The sequence below is a fragment of the Anolis carolinensis genome, chromosome 1, assembly GCF_035594765.1.
Source record: "Anolis carolinensis isolate JA03-04 chromosome 1, rAnoCar3.1.pri, whole genome shotgun sequence".
NCBI classification, from domain to species: Eukaryota; Metazoa; Chordata; class Lepidosauria; order Squamata; family Dactyloidae; genus Anolis; species Anolis carolinensis.
Genome location: NC_085841.1, coordinates 337323566 through 337344619, shown reverse-complemented (window position 1 = coordinate 337344619; position 21054 = coordinate 337323566).

Below are 21054 nucleotides of genomic sequence, written 5' to 3'. Positions count from 1 at the left end.
TTGCTAGATGAAGCAAATACTGTGGATGTAGCACATCTTGATTTCAGTAAATACCAACAATGTCCTCCATGATATTCTTGTAAACAAGCTGGTGTAGTATGGCCTAGACCAGTGGTTCTCAACCTGGGGTCCGGGGACCCCTGGTGGGTCACAATGTTCTCACAGAGAGTCTGGGAAGGATTGAAGAAATGTTATTTTTTAAAATCTGAATGAACAAACAAGTAAACAAATGAAAGCAAACTGAAAAGGTAAATGGAACAAAATCTCAATTTTCTATGCTTCTTTTAGAATCTTGAAATGTGAAGGATCTTCATGATAAAATTAAAATAATTATTTGCTGCAGGCTAGTGACTTAAATCTTGAGTTAATTCTCGGGGACCCATATCCACCAAAGGTATTTAAAAGGGGGTCCTTGTTGAAGAAAAGGTTGAGAACCGCTGGCCTAGACAATGCTACTGTTGCATGAATGGGTTGATTGCAAAGGGTGCCACCAATGACTCTTCCTCAGGAGACATGGTGGCGCAATGAGCTAAACCCTTGTGCTGGCTGAACTGTTGATTTGAAGGCTGGCACTTTGAATCCACGAGGCAGGGTGAGCTCCTGTCTGTCAGCTCTAGCTTCCCATGTGGGGATATGAGAGAAGCCACCATGTGATGTCTCATGGGCCTTGTAGTCCCGTTCCTAGTGCTATTGTGGCAGATGAGGAGGAAAACATGGGATTTTCACCGGTTCAGCTTGAATCGGAGCCTCTCCACCTGGAGGATGTTTGTTCTCAGGAAGTTAACCAAACAAGCCTTGGGCAGAATTCTCCCCCGTTTTCCCGAAAGGACAATTATAATAGAGATAGAGGAGTCAGGGAGGCTAATCGCCGGAGTCTCAGAATCGCTGCCAAACAACTAGCTGATTAGGTCTGCTTCCCTTGGGAAATTCTAAGGAGTCATGCATCTGGACAGAGTTGGGTTTCGCTTCTTGTTCTCCAGGGAAAGTGTTCTGTTGGCGGGAAAACAAGACCCTATTTAGGGGTTTTGCCGCAAGGGGAACCTTGCGGAGTCAATTGATCAGCTTGAGAGAGAGATCGTGTGTGGACTTCGTACTCCTTGTTCCCTGCTTCCCGGATCTAGTTTCAAGTCTTGCCTTGTCTCACGTTTTGCCACGGACCTTGTTTCATGCTTCAAGTTGCCACGTTTCAAGTCTTTGATCCAGCCAAGAATCAAGCTTAAGTTCCAGCCTTGTTGTCAAGCTTCAATGGACTATAAGACCTTGTCATCTCCCCACACTATTGCTTGGCAAAGTGTGTGTTTCGGTTAATGGATTATAACTTTGAACTCTAATATCTTATATTGGACATCATTTTCCTGGACTATATTTGGCCTTTCCTGAAAGGTCTGCTTCTGAACTATATTCTTCACTTGTTTTTATTGACTTTATATAATTCTTTAATAAAGATATTAGATAGAATCTGGTCTCTGCACATGGTTATTGGTGCTCTGCAGCCTGGGTCCTGACACACCATCAAGATGGTAACACATCTGGGCGTCCCCTGGGCAATGTCTTTGAAAATGACCGATTCTCTCAACATTGCCTCAATTTGCTACTGACACAATAAAATAAGTTTAAATGAATTTTGATCAAAGTCTACTTTCTCTTCTTACCTTGAAAAGCATGTAACTGCAAAGTTCTGGCTTGTGTCATTTGTATATTGTGAATATAGTTTTTTTGCACACTTGTAACAACAGGGATAGGAGATGTAGAAAGGAAATATTAAGGAAAACTTTGCAAATTTAATGTTTATTCCCATAATAATGGGGTAACGTTGTGAATAATTTGTTATAACTGAGAAAAACACTTGCCACAATAGCTCACACTCTTCCCTGCTTTCCCCAGATTTTCTCCATCATTAAGGAAGATTCCACTGAAACAGCTGTGAACTCTCTCTCTCTCTCTCTCTCTCTCTCTCTCTCTGTATGTGTGCATTTGACACCCCGAGGATATTCATTTTAAATTAACCTTTTATGTTTGCTTTGATGTCACAGTTTTGCGGTACGGTTAAATTCTAATAATCAGATATTTGGGGAAGGAAGATGGGTAGGAGGTGGGTTAGACTAAACAGATGGCAAATGTTGAGTGAGGAATCCTTAGTAATTCTGTATGTTGTGAGCTGCAATTAAATTAATGATTTACAATTTATCATTTCTTCTTCTTTTGAAGAGCAGAATAAAAGAGTGGCCTATTTCTCACCTACTTAAGGCATTATCTGTAATAAAACCATAATGTGTTTTGGTGTGTAATTTTTTAACATATGTTCAGCAATAAAGATGGCATTGCAAGTGATATTTGAGCCATAAGGTATGAAGAGATAATAGCCCTAATTTGTAGACAATGTGTGGGCTTCTGGATTCAATCCATTCCTTACATTCTTTTCATGTTTTCTTAAAGCTTCTGTTCTGTTTGTTTGGGGCTGGTTCCAGAAAATAATCTTTAAAAAAAATCTTTAGAAATCATTTTTTTTCTCTTTCTCTCTCACACATTATTAACAATGTTTAGCCCAGACAGCTATTTAAAAAGGCTTTCATAATAAAGTCTTAACAAGAACAAATCTAATATAGACCTGGCCAATTACTGTGTTAATTTTACAATGTGGAATGTTCAGTTTCCTTAAATGGAATTGGTGCTATTAATGAAATATCATGTAGCTGAAAAGTGCCTTTTAAAATTCAGGCAAGACTTCAAGGAGAAGAAGGTAACTGTTTAAAATAAATACACAAAAACCATAATTATTCTCTTTCTAACAACATTTATATGGGGAGGAACAAAGGTGTTCTATTTTTTGCCCCCTTGGAAATATGAAAAACAATAAGGTTCTTTTTATCACATATGATGGACATGTGTCAAGGCTAAGAGATATTAGAAGATGGTCCAGAAGGCAATGCAAGATATTCTTAAAATAAACAATTAAAGCTATTTTTGGTGAAGGACCATTTAAGGGTGTGACATTTAGGACGGTGCATTGTATGTTGCCAGACTGCTCATTAGAGGGAAGGATATTAGAGGCAAATATGAAGTACTTTGGCTACATAATGAGAAGAAAGGAAAGCTTGGAGAAGGTAATGATGCTGAGGAAAATGGTAGGAAAAAGGAAGAGGGGCCGATCAAGGGCAAGATGGATGGATGGCATCCTTGGTGACTGGCTTGACCTTGAAGGAGCTGGGAGTGGTGATGGCCAACAGGGAGCTCTGGCATGGGCTGGTCCATTAGTTCATGAAGAATCGGAAGCGACTGAATGAATAAACAACATATGATACTTGTCTTTGACATTATGGCTTTTTGCCCCAAGAAGACAGCACACTTCTCAAGAAATACTGTCAGGCCTGCTAACCACTGCTTCTCTTCCCTTCAAGGAAGAGTCCCCTACCACCAATCTCCTCTGAGGACTAGCATGGGCCATTCCATGTGCTCCATCTTCTGCTTCACATTATCTGATGACGGATACTGTGGCTGATATTGCTGTTCCTCATCATCACTGATAAGAGTCTTGAATCGATTCTCTAGTTCCAAGCTCAAATAATAATATTTCTCCTTCTTTGTATCACATTCCTCCTGGGTTTGGGATGTGATCTCTTCCTCAAAGATACCCCCGGTGTGTTCTTCATCCAGCTGATTCTGCACTGGCCTGCCCAATAAAATCTCATGGTCCTTAATATGCTGAATATGCATGAGTCTCAGGTTGCTGGGCCTTCTCCTCCAACAAGCACTTGCTGCAAGTATGGTTATTCATATCCTCTGGGAAAAACATAAGCATACCACAGCTGTTGCAGATGATGGCCGCAGTTCCCTCACCATTTAATTTCAACAGTCTTAAAGAGACACTGAAAAAGAACTCTGGGCCTCCAACACAAATCTCCCCCAACAAACACACATGCAAAACAACCCTGCTGGTCTGGCATGTTTGCTGAATGGCAGGGACTGGGGCTGCAATTAAGTTTGCTAGTGGCTGCTAGCTCTTCCCCAAACTAAATCTCTGACTTTCTCTCAGATTTACCTTTTGAGATTAGGTGCTCAAGTAGAGGGCCTAGGCCCTACGGCTTCAAATAATAGAACAAGGGAATGCTAATGAGCCCTCTAGTAAGCCTCCACTCAGTTCACACAAACCATCAGCCCCAGCCCAACAGACACAACATCGCAGAATCACAATAGAACAATTGAAGTCTAATTGATTATACAGGAAAGCAAATCTCCACTCAGCTCCCACAAACAGCCTTGCCACAGCAGACATAACATCCACACCCAACAAACTCTCCCAAAACTCTCTTAAAGGCTGGTCAGGTTTATTTTAATCCAACAGACTCACACTCACCTTATAATGTCTCTTCTACTATACCCACACAAAACACTCCTGTTGACCTTGCCTGTTGATCTCTGTTTTCCAGTCTCCAGGGACTAGGATAGCAGTTTTAAACAGAGCTGATGGCTTTCTATATAGCACTCCGTATAACAACTAGCAGATCTCTAATAGCTATAAAGCTTATATATCTGTAGGAGAAAAGCTCTTACTATCAGAATGTGTTTTCCCCTAAAGTTTAGATGAAATTGCCTTCCCTACATCACTACTTTCTATGGTCAGGTAACACTTTCCTGCAAGGTATAATAAGTCTCTATGGGCCTGCAACCACAACATAGTATGTTCTGCTTCCATTCAGAAAGTGTATTCATATCACTCAACACCTCAAAGTAAGTTGGCTGAGGTGACATTTAGTGGTATATCTAATGTTGGTTTGTAAAATCAAGATGGAAACTGATATGAAAGCCAGAATCACGAAGCGCTCTGAAGGAAAATCGAAACAATTACTGTCACCACACTGTCAATTCCTCTATGAACTTTGGCTGGTTTGTGCCCATTATGTCAAAGGGAAGGCGGAAGAAAAATATTTCTTTATGATGAAACTAGTGAAATTTGCGCAGATTCCCTTTCAAGTGGAGTCTTTTGGAGCTGTCAGATTAAAGGGACTAGAAACAGACTACACAATAATGTATATAGTTCAAAGGTAGTAACCGTTCTGTTTAATTAATTAACCGACAGAAAGCATCCTACTATTGTCTGATCTCCCTTTAATGTTCCACTAAGGATGTAGCAGAGCATGGTCTTTAACAATAACATCATATCCTATTTTAGATGTCTTACTTGTTTTGTTTGGCAAAGCAGATGGCTTCCCATGCTCCTGTTCTGTAGGAGTGATCACATAAAATCAAGTGGCAGGAAGAACGTTATACATTAGAAAGGAGCAATTGAAAGTGGTTTGCACTGTCAGTCTGAGTACAGAATTACTTGTTAGTGTAAACATGGGGCAGCTGCCAAAACAGTAGCTGCACATTATTTCTCCACTTAGAATTGTAAAAATGTAGTTATGTCTGCCTGACCCTTCTCATGATATAGCATTGGAGCAGGAAAACATAGATGACTAGGTCCCTTTTTCTACATGTTAGAAAGTTCAAAATTACGGTATTATTTTAATGGCACATAGCCTCTATGTTACAATATCTATCTGTTGCATGATTATGTCACAATCAGAGGCAAATAAATTACCATGATCTTGGTTGATTATTTAAGTCTTTCCAATGTGTTAACTTCCTTTGTGTTTCCCACCCATATTTAATTAAGATTATATGAGCTGTTCTATACATGGCAATTTTAGGGGATTCAATCTTAAATGGGAGTCACATATGCTCATAGCTTTCTTTGGATATATTCGTTTTCCTATCTTTTGTGTCACAGGGTCCTGTCTTAACCCCAGTGCTATTCAAAATCTTTATCAATAATTGGATGATTGAATAGAGGGTATGCTTATAAAATTTGCAGAGGGATAGCTAATATCCCAGAAGACAGGGTCAGAATCCAAAATGACAGTAACATGTTAGAGAGTTTCAAATGTAAAATTCTGCATAAGCTACCACTACACTTAGGCAGAGAAAATGAAATGCATGGATATAGGATGGGTGACACCTGCCTTGAAAACAAAACATGTGAAAGAATTTAGGAGTCTTAATAGATTATAAGATGAACAATTAAATAGTGTAATGCTGCTACTGCTCAGTCGTTTAGTCGTCTCCGACTCTTCATGACCTCATGGGCCAGTCCACGCCAGAGCTCCCTGTCGGCCATCACTGCCCCCTGTTCCTTCAAGGTCAAGCCAGTCACTTCAAGGATACCGTCCATCCATCTTGCCCTTGGTGGGCCTCTCTTCCTTTTTCCTTCCTTTTTCCCCAGCATTGTGATCTTTTCCAAGCTTTCCTGTCTCCTCATGATGTGGCCAAAATACTTCAGCTTTGCCTCTAATCTCCTTCCCTCCAGTGAGCAGCCGGGCATTATTTCCTGGAGGATGGACTGGTTGGATCTTCTTGTGGTCCAAGGCACTCTCAGGATTTTCCTCCAGCACCAGACTTCAAAAGCATCTATCTTCCTTCGCTCAGCCTTCCTTATGGTCCAGCTCTCGCATCCATAGGTTACTATGGGGAATACCATTGCTTTGACTATGTGGACCTTCGTTGCCAGTGTGATGTCTCTTCTCTTCACTATTTTGTCAAGGTTGGCTATTGCTCTCCTCCCAAGAAGTAAATGTCTTATGATTTCCTGGCTACAGTCTGCATCAACTAAAAAAGCCAAAGTGATTCTAGGCCAGTGGTTCTCAACCTATGGGTCCCTAGGTGTTTTGGCCTAAACTCCCAGAAATCCCAGCCACTTTACTAGCTGTTAGGATTTCTGGGAGTTGAAGGTCAAAACATCTGGGGACCCACAGGTTGAGAACCACTGTTCTAGCCTGCATCGATAGGGCATGGGTAAACTTCAGCATTCCATGTGTATTGGACTTCAGTTCCCAGAAATCCTAGCCATCTTACCAGCTGTTAGGAATTGTGGGAGTTGAAGTCCAAAACACCTGGAGGGCCGAAGTTTGCCCATGCCTGGTCTAGATCAAGGAAAGTAATGCTGCATCACTATTCCGCTTTAGTTACACCTCACCTGGAATACTGTGTCCAGTTCTGGTCACCACAATTTAAGAAACAATTCAAATGTGTGATTAAATGAACTTGCACATCCACTCTTTCAGGCAGACAGCTTTTAGGTCTTAATTGTTCTTGTTTTTGCAGTTTGAGGTTTTTAATTAAAATTAAATGAATAAAACTAAATGACGCTTCAATAAATACAGATGTAGAAAAGGGAGAAATTGAAAGATTACACGATGGCATTCAGGAAGAAATAGATAATCCACACAAACCAGGACATGTTGAGAATGATAAGCAAGTGGAATGTAGAAGTAGGAAATGGAGCAGAGATACAAAAGCACGCCAATGTTAGTGTAAAATGTAATTTTTAAAGCATTTCCTGGCAATTGTTTCAAATCTTGGCCAATTTTCACAATCTATATAATTCTCTGTAACTGTCCTGGCCAGGTAGGTATGGCCCTTATAATAATGCTGACAATGTCATCAGCTAAATGCTTATGGGTGTTCTAGCACTGGCTTCTTGCTTATTCTGCTATGATTCTATGTATATTTATTCGGAAGCAAATCCCACTGAAATTGTTGTTACAGCAAGGCTGGGCAAAATGCGGCCTTCCTGCTAAACTGAAACTAATATCATCTTTCATCAGTGGCTATTCTGATTAGAATATATGGCATGGAGATCAGAAAATTGTAGTGTCATACTTGTTATCCCTTGGATTTCAATCTAGAATTGGCCTGCTGATTGTGTGTGTTCCCATATTAATCTAAAATGATAGAGCTATCATCATCATCATCATCATCATCACCACCATCATCATCATTGTTCAGCAGAACAAGGTGATTCACTCTCTTCCTTTGTGTTGTTACATACGAACCCTTGTCTAATATAAATCTTTATCAGTTTTGTGGAGGTTACATGTACAAAGTTGATTATATGGATAAGGAACACAGAAGGCAATGCCTCTGTGAAACTAATGTATCAACATCTTATCTCTTGCTCAGTATGTATGTTTGTGCTATCATGGTAATAGCACTGGCTTCTTGCTTATTCTGCTAATGGAAAAAGTTTACAAATCATTTTTTTTATTTTCCTGTCATTTTTTCAAAATTAGCAGCCACACAATCTTTGAAGACTGTCTGAAGAACATGTAAACATCAAGCAAGCATAAGGACAAAACACTTGATTGCACTTCAGATGCATATAGGCTATTTAGGATTCCATCCATAGGAACAGATTAATTGGGTACAGTGTTAATGCTTATAAAGTTAGGTCTGGCATTAAGAGTTTTGCTACTTTGATCATTTGAAAAACGATACTGTAATATCATGACAGAGGGATGTAGGAGAAGTACACACATTTCAAGAATAAGAGCTAGAGTGTTAATATCACATCAAATGTGCAGAAAGAGTATAAAACAGCATATTTAGAATATATTGTCATAACAATGTAAAAGTCTTGCTTATTTATACCAAGGGAATATTTAATCTACCACCTTGTTTCCAAAAGTGCCTATCAGATGTTATATGGAAAGCCTACAAGCCACAGACTTCCCACCACTGTATGTTCCCAACATGGGGTAGTCAAAGGTACTTACAAAAGTTACTTTTTGGATTACGACTCTCCCAACTGCCAAGGCCTCTTGCCATGTTAACTTGGAGTTGTAGTCCATAAAGTAACTTTTTCAAGTTCAAAAGGCATGGTCCCTTTTAATATGTGGGACCAAATTACTAATAATATGGCTAATAGATCTTGACACTTCTATGAATTTGTGTAAGCCTGTTCAAGGAACAGAGGTAAGAGAAAGGTAGTAATTAGCAAAACTGAAGGCAACACACTGCACAATTGTAGTTATTTGGTAGCCCCTTTAACTATCACGGACCCTTCCTATTGGATCCCATGTTTTGTAGTTTCATGAACAACTTAAAATTCTCTACCAGACAGTTCTAATACTGTAGTTCAAAAAAGAGAATTCTGAGTACTTCACTAAGCTACAAATTTCAGGATTCTTAAAGATGGATCCATGACAATTAAAATTATATCAATCTGATATAACTGTGCAGTGTAGATACTCATAAGTACAATACTTTTTTAAAAAAACCCAGATTGATTGGATGGTTGGAGAGCTAAATGTTGTTCCTTCTAAAAAATATGGATTATCTATTCTTCTAATCGCAAGAGAGAATCAAAAGTTTCTGACGTCCCTTTCCCTTCCCCTCCTGCCAGCTCTCTTGCCTCCCGAGAAGGGATTCTCTCTTGCGATCTTGCAAAAGAAGAGAGAGAGCGGGGTTCTGGCTTGCTCCTCCCTTCTTTTTGCATTCATTCTTTAGCTGGCTGAGCTTCCGCATTGCAATAGCGCGAGTCCCACACTCTTCAGGGCGGCGGCGGGAAAGCGCTGAGGGTAATAACTTTCAAAAATCAATAATAGTTATGAAACGTGCCTAATTTTGAATGGGGACTATATTTAAAAGTACTATTGCAGTGTGGCTTTCAAATGTATATAATAAATATTTATTCCTATACGTTGTTAATTTTTAATTCCAAAACGTCATTAACTTTGTGGATAGCCCTCGTATTAGAACAATGTGTCTCAAAGAAAGCAAAATAATGTGCTTTGTTCCCAAATGGGACCTGTTTCATTCACAAAAGCTCTTGCCACTGTTACTCCTACAGATAGTATCCCTGAAGTATCAATGTAAAATAAATAGTGCATTTGAATTTCTCCCAAAATCAGCTTGCAATGCTTTTTCCAATCCTGTTCTACTACATGTAATAGAACCTGCTCTTTTTCCTGTTCTCTGAACAACAGTGCATATAGTATTGTATGCTCTGCATTGAACCTCATGTCATCATTTTTTATAGTTAGCAAATGAAAAGGTGGATATAGTAAGCTTCTCACAAAGAGGATAGCAGGTTAAACATTCAGAGTTTCCAGTAAAAAAATAAGACAATGGCTTTTAAGTCAATAAACTTAGTAAGTGAGGAAACTGGGTATACGTTGGAAGCACTGTGATGTATGTTCAGAGAAAGGAATTAAGCAAGGCAGTGTAAAATACTTCAGATTTCAAAAATAGATGAAAAACATATAGAAGGGTTTTCATATAGGTAGTTCATATTTTGGGTTAGCTCTGCTCTTCTGCCCCTCTCATTCTCCTTCTTTACTCTCTGTCAAGTTAGCTAGAGGATTTTCAATACCTTATCTGAAATGAAAGGAGGAAGCTAAGTGTTATAAGGAAATAAAATGAGGGTCTCCCTAGAGATTATTTAAACCATGATTCATCAAAGTTTAGACATAGATCCTACTTCAAATACACTGAACTCTGGATACACATGTTGGGTGGGTAGGGTAGAATCTACCACTCCGAGACCTTTATGGGTTAAAAAAAATGCCAAAGGTAGAGACCATATCCAGCATGCAGACTTACTCTAGTTGGGGAAAACTTGAATACATTGAAGTCACTTCTGTCTACTCAATTAATAAATGCAGGAATAATTCCATGGAACAAATGCCATTTGTTGGGAAAAAGCATTTGGCTAGTGTATGTTCCAATCACACACATCTTATTATATGATATAGGAATCACACCTTTCTGTTATTCTCTCAAACTCCTCTTCAAGGATTACTTTTTCGGTATCAATGTTGCGGAGAATCACTACAGTCCATGATAAATATTAATCTCTAGACAAGATCATTATAAACCATGCTGGCTTTTTAAAAAAGCAATTTTTCAAATTTCAGACTATTCAATATTGTCCAAGTGAAAACTTTCATTCTGTGTAGATCTTTCAGACAACTAGATTTGAACATCGTGCTGTTTGGTTGATTGATCTGTTTACTGGATTTTACAATGTATGAGCTCATTCTTGTTCCTATTATAGCTTTTGAGTTGGTTTATTCATTCACATGTCTTTACATAGCTAATATTTTATTAGGTTTTATCATCATGTGCTCTGAATTGTAGAAAGGCAATCTATACATTTCAGAAATAAATAAGTAAAAATACTATTGATCAGAGATTCAGTATAAGCTCTCAGCATTTCAAAGGAATTCATAATACGTTGTGCCTAGCCACATTTCGGTTTTGAATGTTAAAGAATTTCCTACCCTGCATTCTACTATGAACATTCTTAAAACTTGATTCAGAAATAGCTCATCTTATACATCAAATTGGGATGTCTTCTTCCTCTGGTAGAACAAACAGAGTTGGATTCAGCACTTTATTTATTAACATCCACAGAAATCACTGAGACTTGCTTCCACAGAAGTGTGTTTAACAATAACATGGCAACTGCAGGAAGCCTTCTCATGTGTGGTGATTAGTGTGTGCAATGTGGCATAATGGTTTGAGTGTTTGTTCAAATCCTTGCTCAATCATGGAAACCCACTGGATGAAAACTTGGTAAGTGAGTGAACTAGGTATAGTTACAAGTTACATTCTCTCAACCGCAGAGGAAGACAAGGTCAAACCTCATCTAAATGAATCTTGTCAAAAAAAAGCTTATGATAGATTTGCCTTAGGATCACCATAAGTTAGAAACAGCTTGAAGCACACATTTTTTTAAAAATGCTGGAATTTTTTGAATGTATCAGTTGAAAGTTTTTGACTTCTAGACGTTGATTTACAGCCCCAAATTGAAGATCAATAACCCCATCAAGCCAGCTTCCCAGAATCTTCATTGCATATATTAAAATCCTCACCAGCAATGCCTCCTCCATTCATTACAATGGAACAAGTACCAAAGTTTCCTCTCTGCCACCATAATGGAATAAATGACATGAAACCCATGCACACATTATTTTTACACCTGAAAACTCCTGGATTTAAATATTGGTACAATAAACACCAAAGAAATACACATTTTCTTTTGAAGCATTACAGTACTTGTCGCTATGATTTCAACACTATGATTAAATGTTATAGACAGCCAGTGTGGTATAATTATTTGAGCATTGGGTAATGACTCTGGAGACTAGGGTTTGATTCCCTGCTTGGCCATGAACTCTCACCAGATGATCATGAAGTCACATACTCTCAGCCTCAGAAAATCATGTGACAGGTTCTCCTTAGGGTCACTGAATGTAGGAAATAACTTGAAGGAACAAAACAACAAACAACAACCAGGTGTAATGAAGTGAACTCTGGAATATAAAATCTTATCCGTATTGATTAGTCTTTAAGATGCCATAGAGCTCAGATATACCCACACACATGCCCACAAACAGACCAATAATTTGTTCTGCAGCTAAATTCCATGATGTAATGCAGACCTATAAATGTGTGTTCCATTACTGGAAGTTGGTGGATTACAACGTCCTCTGATCATTGGAAATGGTATACATTCCTGTCAATGCATAGTTTGAACCTGACATGTATAATCATGTGCAGATGTAATTCTGTCCTCTGCTTGTATTTTTCTGTAGGAGTGCATAAGGACATTTTCTTGCAATCTTATCAGGGAGATGGAGGCTGCTCTGTTGTGTCTGAGTTTTGCCTAGGAGGGCTCTGGAAAAGGTAGGGACAAAAAATAGCCTCCACCATCTGACAACAGCTGAAATATAGTGTTAGAGCTTGAGATCTGGGGCAACAAGGGTCTTACTATATTGTTTCTTAATTTTTTGTTAAATTTCAATACTTTTAAAATGAGTTTTGTTTTGTTGTTTATTTGTTTAGTCATTTCCAACTCTTTGTGACCTCATGAAAAAATGACTACAGTATGGAAAGGGTTGTAAATACGTGTGTGTGGGGAGGGGGGCGGGCGGGCGTAAATCCCCCTAATATGCTATTAAAATAGCAAATATATAATATTTCTTACTCGGGTGGAGGCAAAACAAACATCACTAGTCATTATTTTACTTTAAAGACTGTCCAAACCCCTCTATATCCAAGAAAAAAATGCACTGCAGGTTGAATTGCTATGTGTAATTTGTTTTTTGGAAAGAGAAATTCTTGAGATATACTTAGAGAAGCATAATCTGTATACAAATCAATAGCTGTTGCTCTTTCCATCATCAGAAAGCTGATGGCAAACCCACAAAAAGGAGGCACGAAGGTGATGTGGTAAATGGAGGGTGGGGAAGGCTTTGGATCTGCAGGATCAGATCGTCTCATTTAGAGAAAATTCAGCTAGCTCTACTGTGGGTATAATGTATCTCTTCTCATTGATGTTAAGACGAAAATGTTCTGGAAATGATGGTAATGTTCTGAAAAAGTGAGGCAAGAGTAATATAGAACATTTGTTGAATCTCTTCTGTTTTGTTTGATTGTAGCACTTATTTTTGTTTTACTTTTTTTTTTAGTTTAGATTGTATAACACACCATGGATCATGAAACGTCCTGCTGTGAATCCTACTGGTTAGGCCCAACTAAAGTAAACCAATTAGATTCATTGTTGAATAATGAGCCAACACATAGGTAAAGGTCTTTGACTCAATAGGTTTACCTTTGTTGCAACTTACAGTTGAATTCAGGTCATGGGTTTTATCTCAGTGGCGTCGTCTACAACTTTAAAGAATCCATGAAGTGGTCTGGGGAAAGACATTCATTCATACAGGTGGCATTGTGCATATCTGGCTTTTATCACACATGAGAATCAGCAGCACTTGACATTTGGTTTATTTTATTATAGAGCTACTACCAAATTTGAGCTAAAGGAAAATGTCAAGGGAAAATTGGAGGTTACATTGTGAGATAAATTTAGTGGTTCTCTCTCAGATGAAACATCTAAGCAATTTCAAGGAAAGCAAAGAAATAGCTTTGATAAGACTAGAAAACATTCTGCTGTTTGTCTGCCACACAGTGAAAGTAGTGACAAAGAACTCAGAACATTTCATAATCACATTGATCCTTAGAACTCGGAATTCATTCTTGATGGAGGTCCTGACCACAAAAGGTAGGGTTTCCAGGAGGACGAGGAGGAGGGAGAGAAGAGTACAGCAAGAGATCTTTGATGCAATTCTAGGCCAGCTACTCAGCTACAAAACTATTAATAACCCAATCCAAATGTAACAAGAGGCATCTGCTGAAAGTGACAGTAATTTCAGAACCATTGACAATAACCTTTGAGAATTCTTGGATAACAGATATCCCAGGAGAAGGGCAAATGTTGTCCCTATCTTCAAGAAGGGAAAAAGAGGACCCAATCACCATCCAGTCAGCCTGACATGGCAGAGAGTTGGACTAATTGGCCCATGTGGTCTCTTCCAGCTCTATGATTCCCCTGTCAAATAGGATATGGAAGACTGACATTACCACACTTCTTCCATGCACAGACTCTGGCACGACAGATCCGTGACACAATTCCCTCTCACGCTGGAGGTAATTTACATGGGATAGATGGGGTGGAAACCTTGGTCAGCTATGTCCCAATCAACAGAACAGACCCGTCACTTACCATGGCTGCTCCCTAGTAAATCTGAATGGAGGGACTTTCACAATACCTGTGTATTCTCTACACTATTGAATATGTAGGGATCATAAACGAAAACTGGGATAATGAATTAAACAAATAGTTTTTGATGAGTAACACAATTGTTTCTGTGTTTATATATACATGCAGAGACAATATAACCTAGGATTCAGCTTCAATAAATCAAATGCTTTGTGTGCTCACTTGTATGTTTTAGGAAAGCAATTAACCAATAGCTAATAATACTTATTTCAATACAAAGCTTTCCCTTGAACACCCAAGACTTTCAATGCAATAATCCAAACTGGTGGGTTTCAAGTTCTGGCACCCTGTTGATTTTCATCTTTATTCTACTGTGGGAAAACCAACCACAGTAGAAAAAAGATGAAAATCAACAGGGTGCCAGAACTTGAAACCCACCAGTTGTCTTCTCCTCTAAACCTGAAAGAACTCAGAGAAGCCATCAAGTGATGTAAGACTGGTAAAGCACCTGGCCTAGATGACCTGATGATGGAGCAAATCAAACACTTGGGCCCCAAAGCTGAAAACTGGCTTTTGAAATTCTACAATCAATGCTTGGCACACAAACAGATTCCCAGAGCATGGAGGAAAACTAAGATCATTGCCATTTTAAAACCTGGTAAAGATGCCTCCAATGCCAGGAACTATCGACCAATCTCCCTCTTATGTCATCTATATAAAGTCTATGAGAGGGTGCTATTAAATCGACTAGGACCTGTTATCGAACCCAAGCTTATTGCACAACAAGCAGGTTTCAGACCAGGGAAAAACTGTACAGGTCAAATTCTTCATCTGACTGAGCATATCGAGGAAAGCTATGAGAAAGGCTGCATTATGGGAACAGTTTTTGTGGACCTTACGGCAGCCTATGACACGGTGCAACATAGAAAAATGCTGCATAAAGTCTACCATATTACCTGGGACTTTGATTTTACAAAAACTGTCCAGACCCTCCTAGAAAACCGCAGCTTCTATGTGGAGTTTCAGGGCCAGAAAAGCAGATGGAGGAGGCAAAAGAATGGTTTACCCCAAGGCAGCGTTCTTGCACCGACCTTATTTAACATCTTCACGAACGACCAGCCACAACCACCACTCACAAAGAGTTTTATATATGCTGATGACCTTGGCCTCACAACACAAGCGAAAGATTTTAAAACAGTTGAAAAGCAACTCACTAATGCCTTGAAAGATCTCTCCAGCTACTACAAAGAGAACCACCTGAAGCCTAACCCTGCCAAGACACAAGTGTGTGCTTTCCACCTACGTAACCGTGAAGCCAACAGGAAACTGAAAGTTACTTGGGAAGGCCAAGAGCTCGAACACTGTTTCCATCCTAAATATCTTGGTGTCACCTTAGATCGAACATTAACATATAGGAAACACTGCATGAACACCAAGCACAAAGTAGCTGCACGCAATAACATCCTGCGGAAACTGACTGGCAGCTCATGGGGTGCAGACCCACAAGTAATAAGAACATCAGCCCTGGCCTTGTCTTTCTCAACTGCTGAGTATGCCTGTCCTGTCTGGCAAAAGTCTGCCCATGCGAAGCAGGTGGACATAGCACTAAACGAAACATGCAGAATAATCACAGGATGCCTTAAACCTACACCTGTTGATAAACTCTACAAGTTAGCTGGCATTGCCCCTCCTGATGTGCGACGGGAAGTTGCTGCTAGCGGTGAGAGAAATAAGGTTGAACACTGTGAAAGCCACCCACTGCATGACTATCAGCCTCCTCCCACCAGACTCAAATCAAGGAAGGGCTTCATGAGAACCACCACTCCTCTTGATGTTCCTCCAGCAGCAGCAAGGGTGTCCCTCTGGGCAGCTAAACCTGGCAATTCTAACTGGATGGCCCCCCATGAGGGTCTTCCTCCAGGGGCAAGCCAGGAATGGGCAACTTGGAAGTCCCTGAACAGACTCAGAAGCGGAGTGGGCAGATCTAAAGACAACTTGGCAAGGTGGCACTACCTGGAGGAATCCTCCACCTTGTGTGACTGTGGAGTAGAACAAACAACTCCGCATATGTATGCTTGCCCACAATGCCCTGCCTCATGCATGGAGGAGGAGTTGTTTAAAGCTACGGACAATGCAGTTGCTGTTGCCCGTTTTTGGTCTAAAACTATTTAGTTGCTTGTGATTTCCTTTTTTTTCATCATTTTAAAATGTATTTGTTATGCAATGCTTTTGACACGAAATAAATAAATCCAAACGGAGGTATGTACCGTTACTATTTCCCATGTTTACACATGTAATCTACATGATTGTTCAGTTAATTGGTACATGTTGCACTTTACTGATTTCACTTACTTGTTGTCTAGAATTATTTGTTGAGATTCTCCCTGCCTTTTCCTCCAATAATGCATACTATGGTACCTTCATTCTAACATCAAAAGAGAGAGAACTAATGAGCATTTGCAATTCCCTCTGCAGGATTTAGAAGAAAGCCTTTTATTTGATTTCATCCACATGGGAATCATAACATCTCAATTGGATCTTGCCTGTTAGAAATGACTACTTCCAGTTTTCATTTATGCAGTATAGATCTCAAAGCACTTATATAACTGTGTCAAGATATAGTTAGGAGAATAAAAGAGGGAAGAAGAAATTATGCAGACATTTACCAACAATTTTAGATGCAAATTCCATGCAATTGAAAACATGAACTGAAAGATTTTCAGGGAACCTTTCTTAGGGGGTTTATCCTGGTACTGCCAGACTATTTCAGTACTACTGCCTTCCCTTGTGTATACTATCATAGGGAAACGGCTGTAATTTAGTTATCCAGGCATGATTTCGAGGCACAAAAAATCTGATTAATGGTGATCATGAGCTCAGTGTGAATTCTAGAACATGCTCAGAATATTCAACAAAGTAACTTTCATGTCTTCCATGGCAGACATCCAATGTTAATGTGTAGAGAGTTCCTTGAAGGTAGAAATATCAAGAAATTAGAAATCACAATCTAGGGTTGGAAAACATCACAAAAATCAAACACGCTTGGCTTTTTTCAGAAAAAAGTAATTCAATTACTGTAAAATAAGTCTTTGAATGAAAGTCTTTGAATACAATAAAATTGCATTCCTCCATCTGCTTAATAAGCTGTATAATTGTGAAATAATGGTGCTGTGGCAGAACATAGATTCTCTTTTCTGATCAGTCCTTGTATCTAGATAACTTTTTGGGGTGGGGTGATGAAATAGATATGCATTTCTTTGGTAGCGATGAAACGAGATGGCAACAATTTGGGGAAAAGAATTAACTTTGGAAGGACAATTTTGTTCCAAAGGAATGCATGGCTTTCTTCTCTGTGAATTAGTGGGTTTCACCAATTCTGGAAATTCTATGCTTTGTGTTTACAGCCATCTTGTTAAACCTTCATTATCGTTAATAGAGCTCCTATCATGCAAAGAACTTTTCCTCCTTCAAAAGAACTTTTTGAGGATAGCATTTTATGGTTTTCAGGCAGATGAAGATTGCTGTTACCTTTACTTCCAATAAAGCATGGAAAACAACTGTTACCCTAAGGACTGCTTCAAGTTCACAGAAAATGGCAGTATCTATGCTCTTTATATATTGGTTTCCACAGATCTATATCGTAGGACTTCAGTCTTGTCTTCACAGGGATACTAGAAGTATGAAACTATAACTAGAGTAATGGCCTAGGTTTTTTCATATCCTGAAAAACGGTTGTTTAAGAAATAAAACATTTTATGGAATCTCTCTAAATGGTAGTACCATGTCTAAATGGAACTACCAAACCTGATGTCATTAGAGTGCTTCTTGAGGAATTAACCAATCTGTCAAAGGATCAAGTAGAAAAAAATCACTTATTTTCAAGGAGAGCATTGACATATAATCATGGATATAGAATGAAAATGAGGGCACTGCCTAAATTTCTAGGGGACTGAGACATAGAAATTTGTTCTCACCTTGAACTTCTATATTCACTTTGTTTGCATTCCCTAGGTAAAATTGCCTGTCACATTTCTTTGGATGGCAAAACTGTAGTTCTAATTTCTCAATTAAAATGTGAAGTTATTGCAAAGTTAGAAATTGGACATAATTAGGAGTGTCAAAATTCTTATTTGCCCTCACTTCACCCTCCTACCCTGCTACACCCCTGGTTTGAATCTCCTGAGTAAAGTAAATCCATTGAATAAGTGTTGACTTATTCAGCAATTATGAGAAAACTCTAGTATGAACTGACAATAGGATTCTGGCACTCCACTCCTGTAATAGGCCAAATTTGTAATAACATTAGATGGCATGAAAATATAAATTACTAGCTTGGGGACCCGGTGATGCCCGGGTCATTTGAGAATTGTATTATTATTTTTTTAATGTTATGTATTCTGTTTGGAGTGGGTGAACTACAATTCTCAGAATCGTGGCCGAATCCTCCCCAAACCCTGCCAGTATTATAAGTTGGCCATTTTGGGCGTGTGTACCAGGAGTGCTGCAGTACTGTCTGGATGGGGGTGAACTACTACAACTTCCAGATTCCCGGGGCAATTGCCCCGAAATAGCTATCAGTATCCACAGGAGGCAATATTCAGTTTGTATGCCAAGTTTGGTGTAGATTCGTTATTGGCTGGGTTCAGTGGTCTTTGGATAGAGGTGAACTACAGCTCCCAAAATCAAGGCCCCTTCCCACAAATACCTACAGTATGTTTAGTAGGTCATGAGGCTTCTCTGTGAGAAGTGTGGTCCTAATGTATTGTCAGTGGGGGTCAGTGTTTATCTGGCTGTATAACTCCCTTTATACAGGTTAACTATAACTCCCTTTTTCCCAAACTTGTCAAATATGTTGTATTGGTTATGGGGTTCTGTGTGCCAAGTGTAATGCTCATTCATTGCAGGTGAACTATAAATCCCAGTACATACTACTCCCAAATGTCCAGGCCAATTCTCCTCCAAACCCACCAGTAGTCAAATCTGGGCATATCGGGTCTGCATGGGAAGTTTGGCCGAGAGCCATCATTTTTTGGGTTCATAGGGTTCTGGGTGTAGGTGAACTACAACTTCCACCATGTGGAGTCAATCCCTAAACTTCTCCAGTAAGTTTAGTTGCAGCTCAGTTGTGCTCTGTTTGTTATGCAGAGAGATTGGAAAGGAAAGGGCAGTGGGTGGGGCCATGTAAATTCCACAGCAATGGAGAACCCTGGGATGCCTGCCTGTGGTGGAAGAAAAAGCAAAATTTAGGATGAAAAGTTCCCCAAACAAAAGCATTACTTGGGTGGTGGGCTGTAGTGTTTGGGAAGGACATTGGCAGGGGCTGGGCTACATGTTCATGGAGCTCGCTGTAACCTTAATGTCAGTGCAAAGAGGTGACTTGCTAGATTCTCAGGCCTGGGAATTATAGCCTGTTTGTGGAGGCTGTCTGTATGAGCAGACATCCGTGCCACATACACACATGTGGGTTTTTGCTTTTATTATGGATTTAGATTTAGATTAGATTGTTTTATCACTGTGATAAAATGCCTAGGGATTCATAGAATCATATAGTTGGAGTATACCTCAAGGGGCATCTTGCCAAGCCCCTCCTCCCACCATGCAAGAATACTCCTGAGTGATGGCCATCTAAAGAAGTCACATCCATGCCAGTGTTTATCAGAATATCTGGAAGCCAAGGACAGTCACTGGGTTTCAACTCAATGTCTTGCTCAGGAGCTTCTATTCTTGCAATACCTAATGAAGGACTTGAAAAGCTGGAGGGACTGTGGCCTCACCCAGCCAGATAATCCTTATATTCTTAGATGTAAGCCTGTTGATACACACAAACTAGTCCTAAGAAGATTGTTTGCAAAAGAGCCACAAAAGTTGAATTAATGACCAATGGAGTCAATATACTGTGTGAGGATATGGGAATATTTGTTACCATGTTTTTAGCAGCCAAATGAGAATACTCTTCACACTTTATTCACTTCATCCATAGGTAGCTCAAGGTTTATGGATATGATTAGCAGCAGAAATATTGAGTAAAAATTTACCTCTCAGCCATTAAATGTAGCAGCTGCCACTGATTCATAAAATAATCATGACAAATCATCCAAAAGGACCTTCCTTATTTCGCAGGCTAACTTGTATGATATGCATATATCAAATTTGTGTGTGGATAGTATACAAATAGAATCTACAGTACATACACTCCTCCTTAAAATCAGGCTCAGTGTTCTTTTGTGCGGTGTGTACAGGATCACCACATAAATATGAATATATAAGTATAGACCCAACAGACAAAAAGCTAAGGCAGTGGGCTGTTATGAAATAGAAATGCTGAGAACACCGCCACTACTTGAAAAAAACCTAATTATTCTGGTCAGCTTTTCAACTGAAAGAGAAAATTAAATAAGTTCCATTAAACAGTAATGTGCATGCTAGTTTATCCCAAACAACAAAGGTACAAAACTCCAGGTTAGCTTTCTCATACATTTCCATCCTTGGATTTAATGGGATAACCATTTAGGCTGCCAACTAAAACATAGCTGAAAAAGGCAAAACTTCCTTCTTATCCTAAACAGTGAAATTACTAAGAGGGAAGGAGTTTCCCAAACTTTGTTGTCTCTTTCAATTACCATACATGTTCCTTTTAAAACATTTATTATAAACAGAGGTGTGTGATTCAT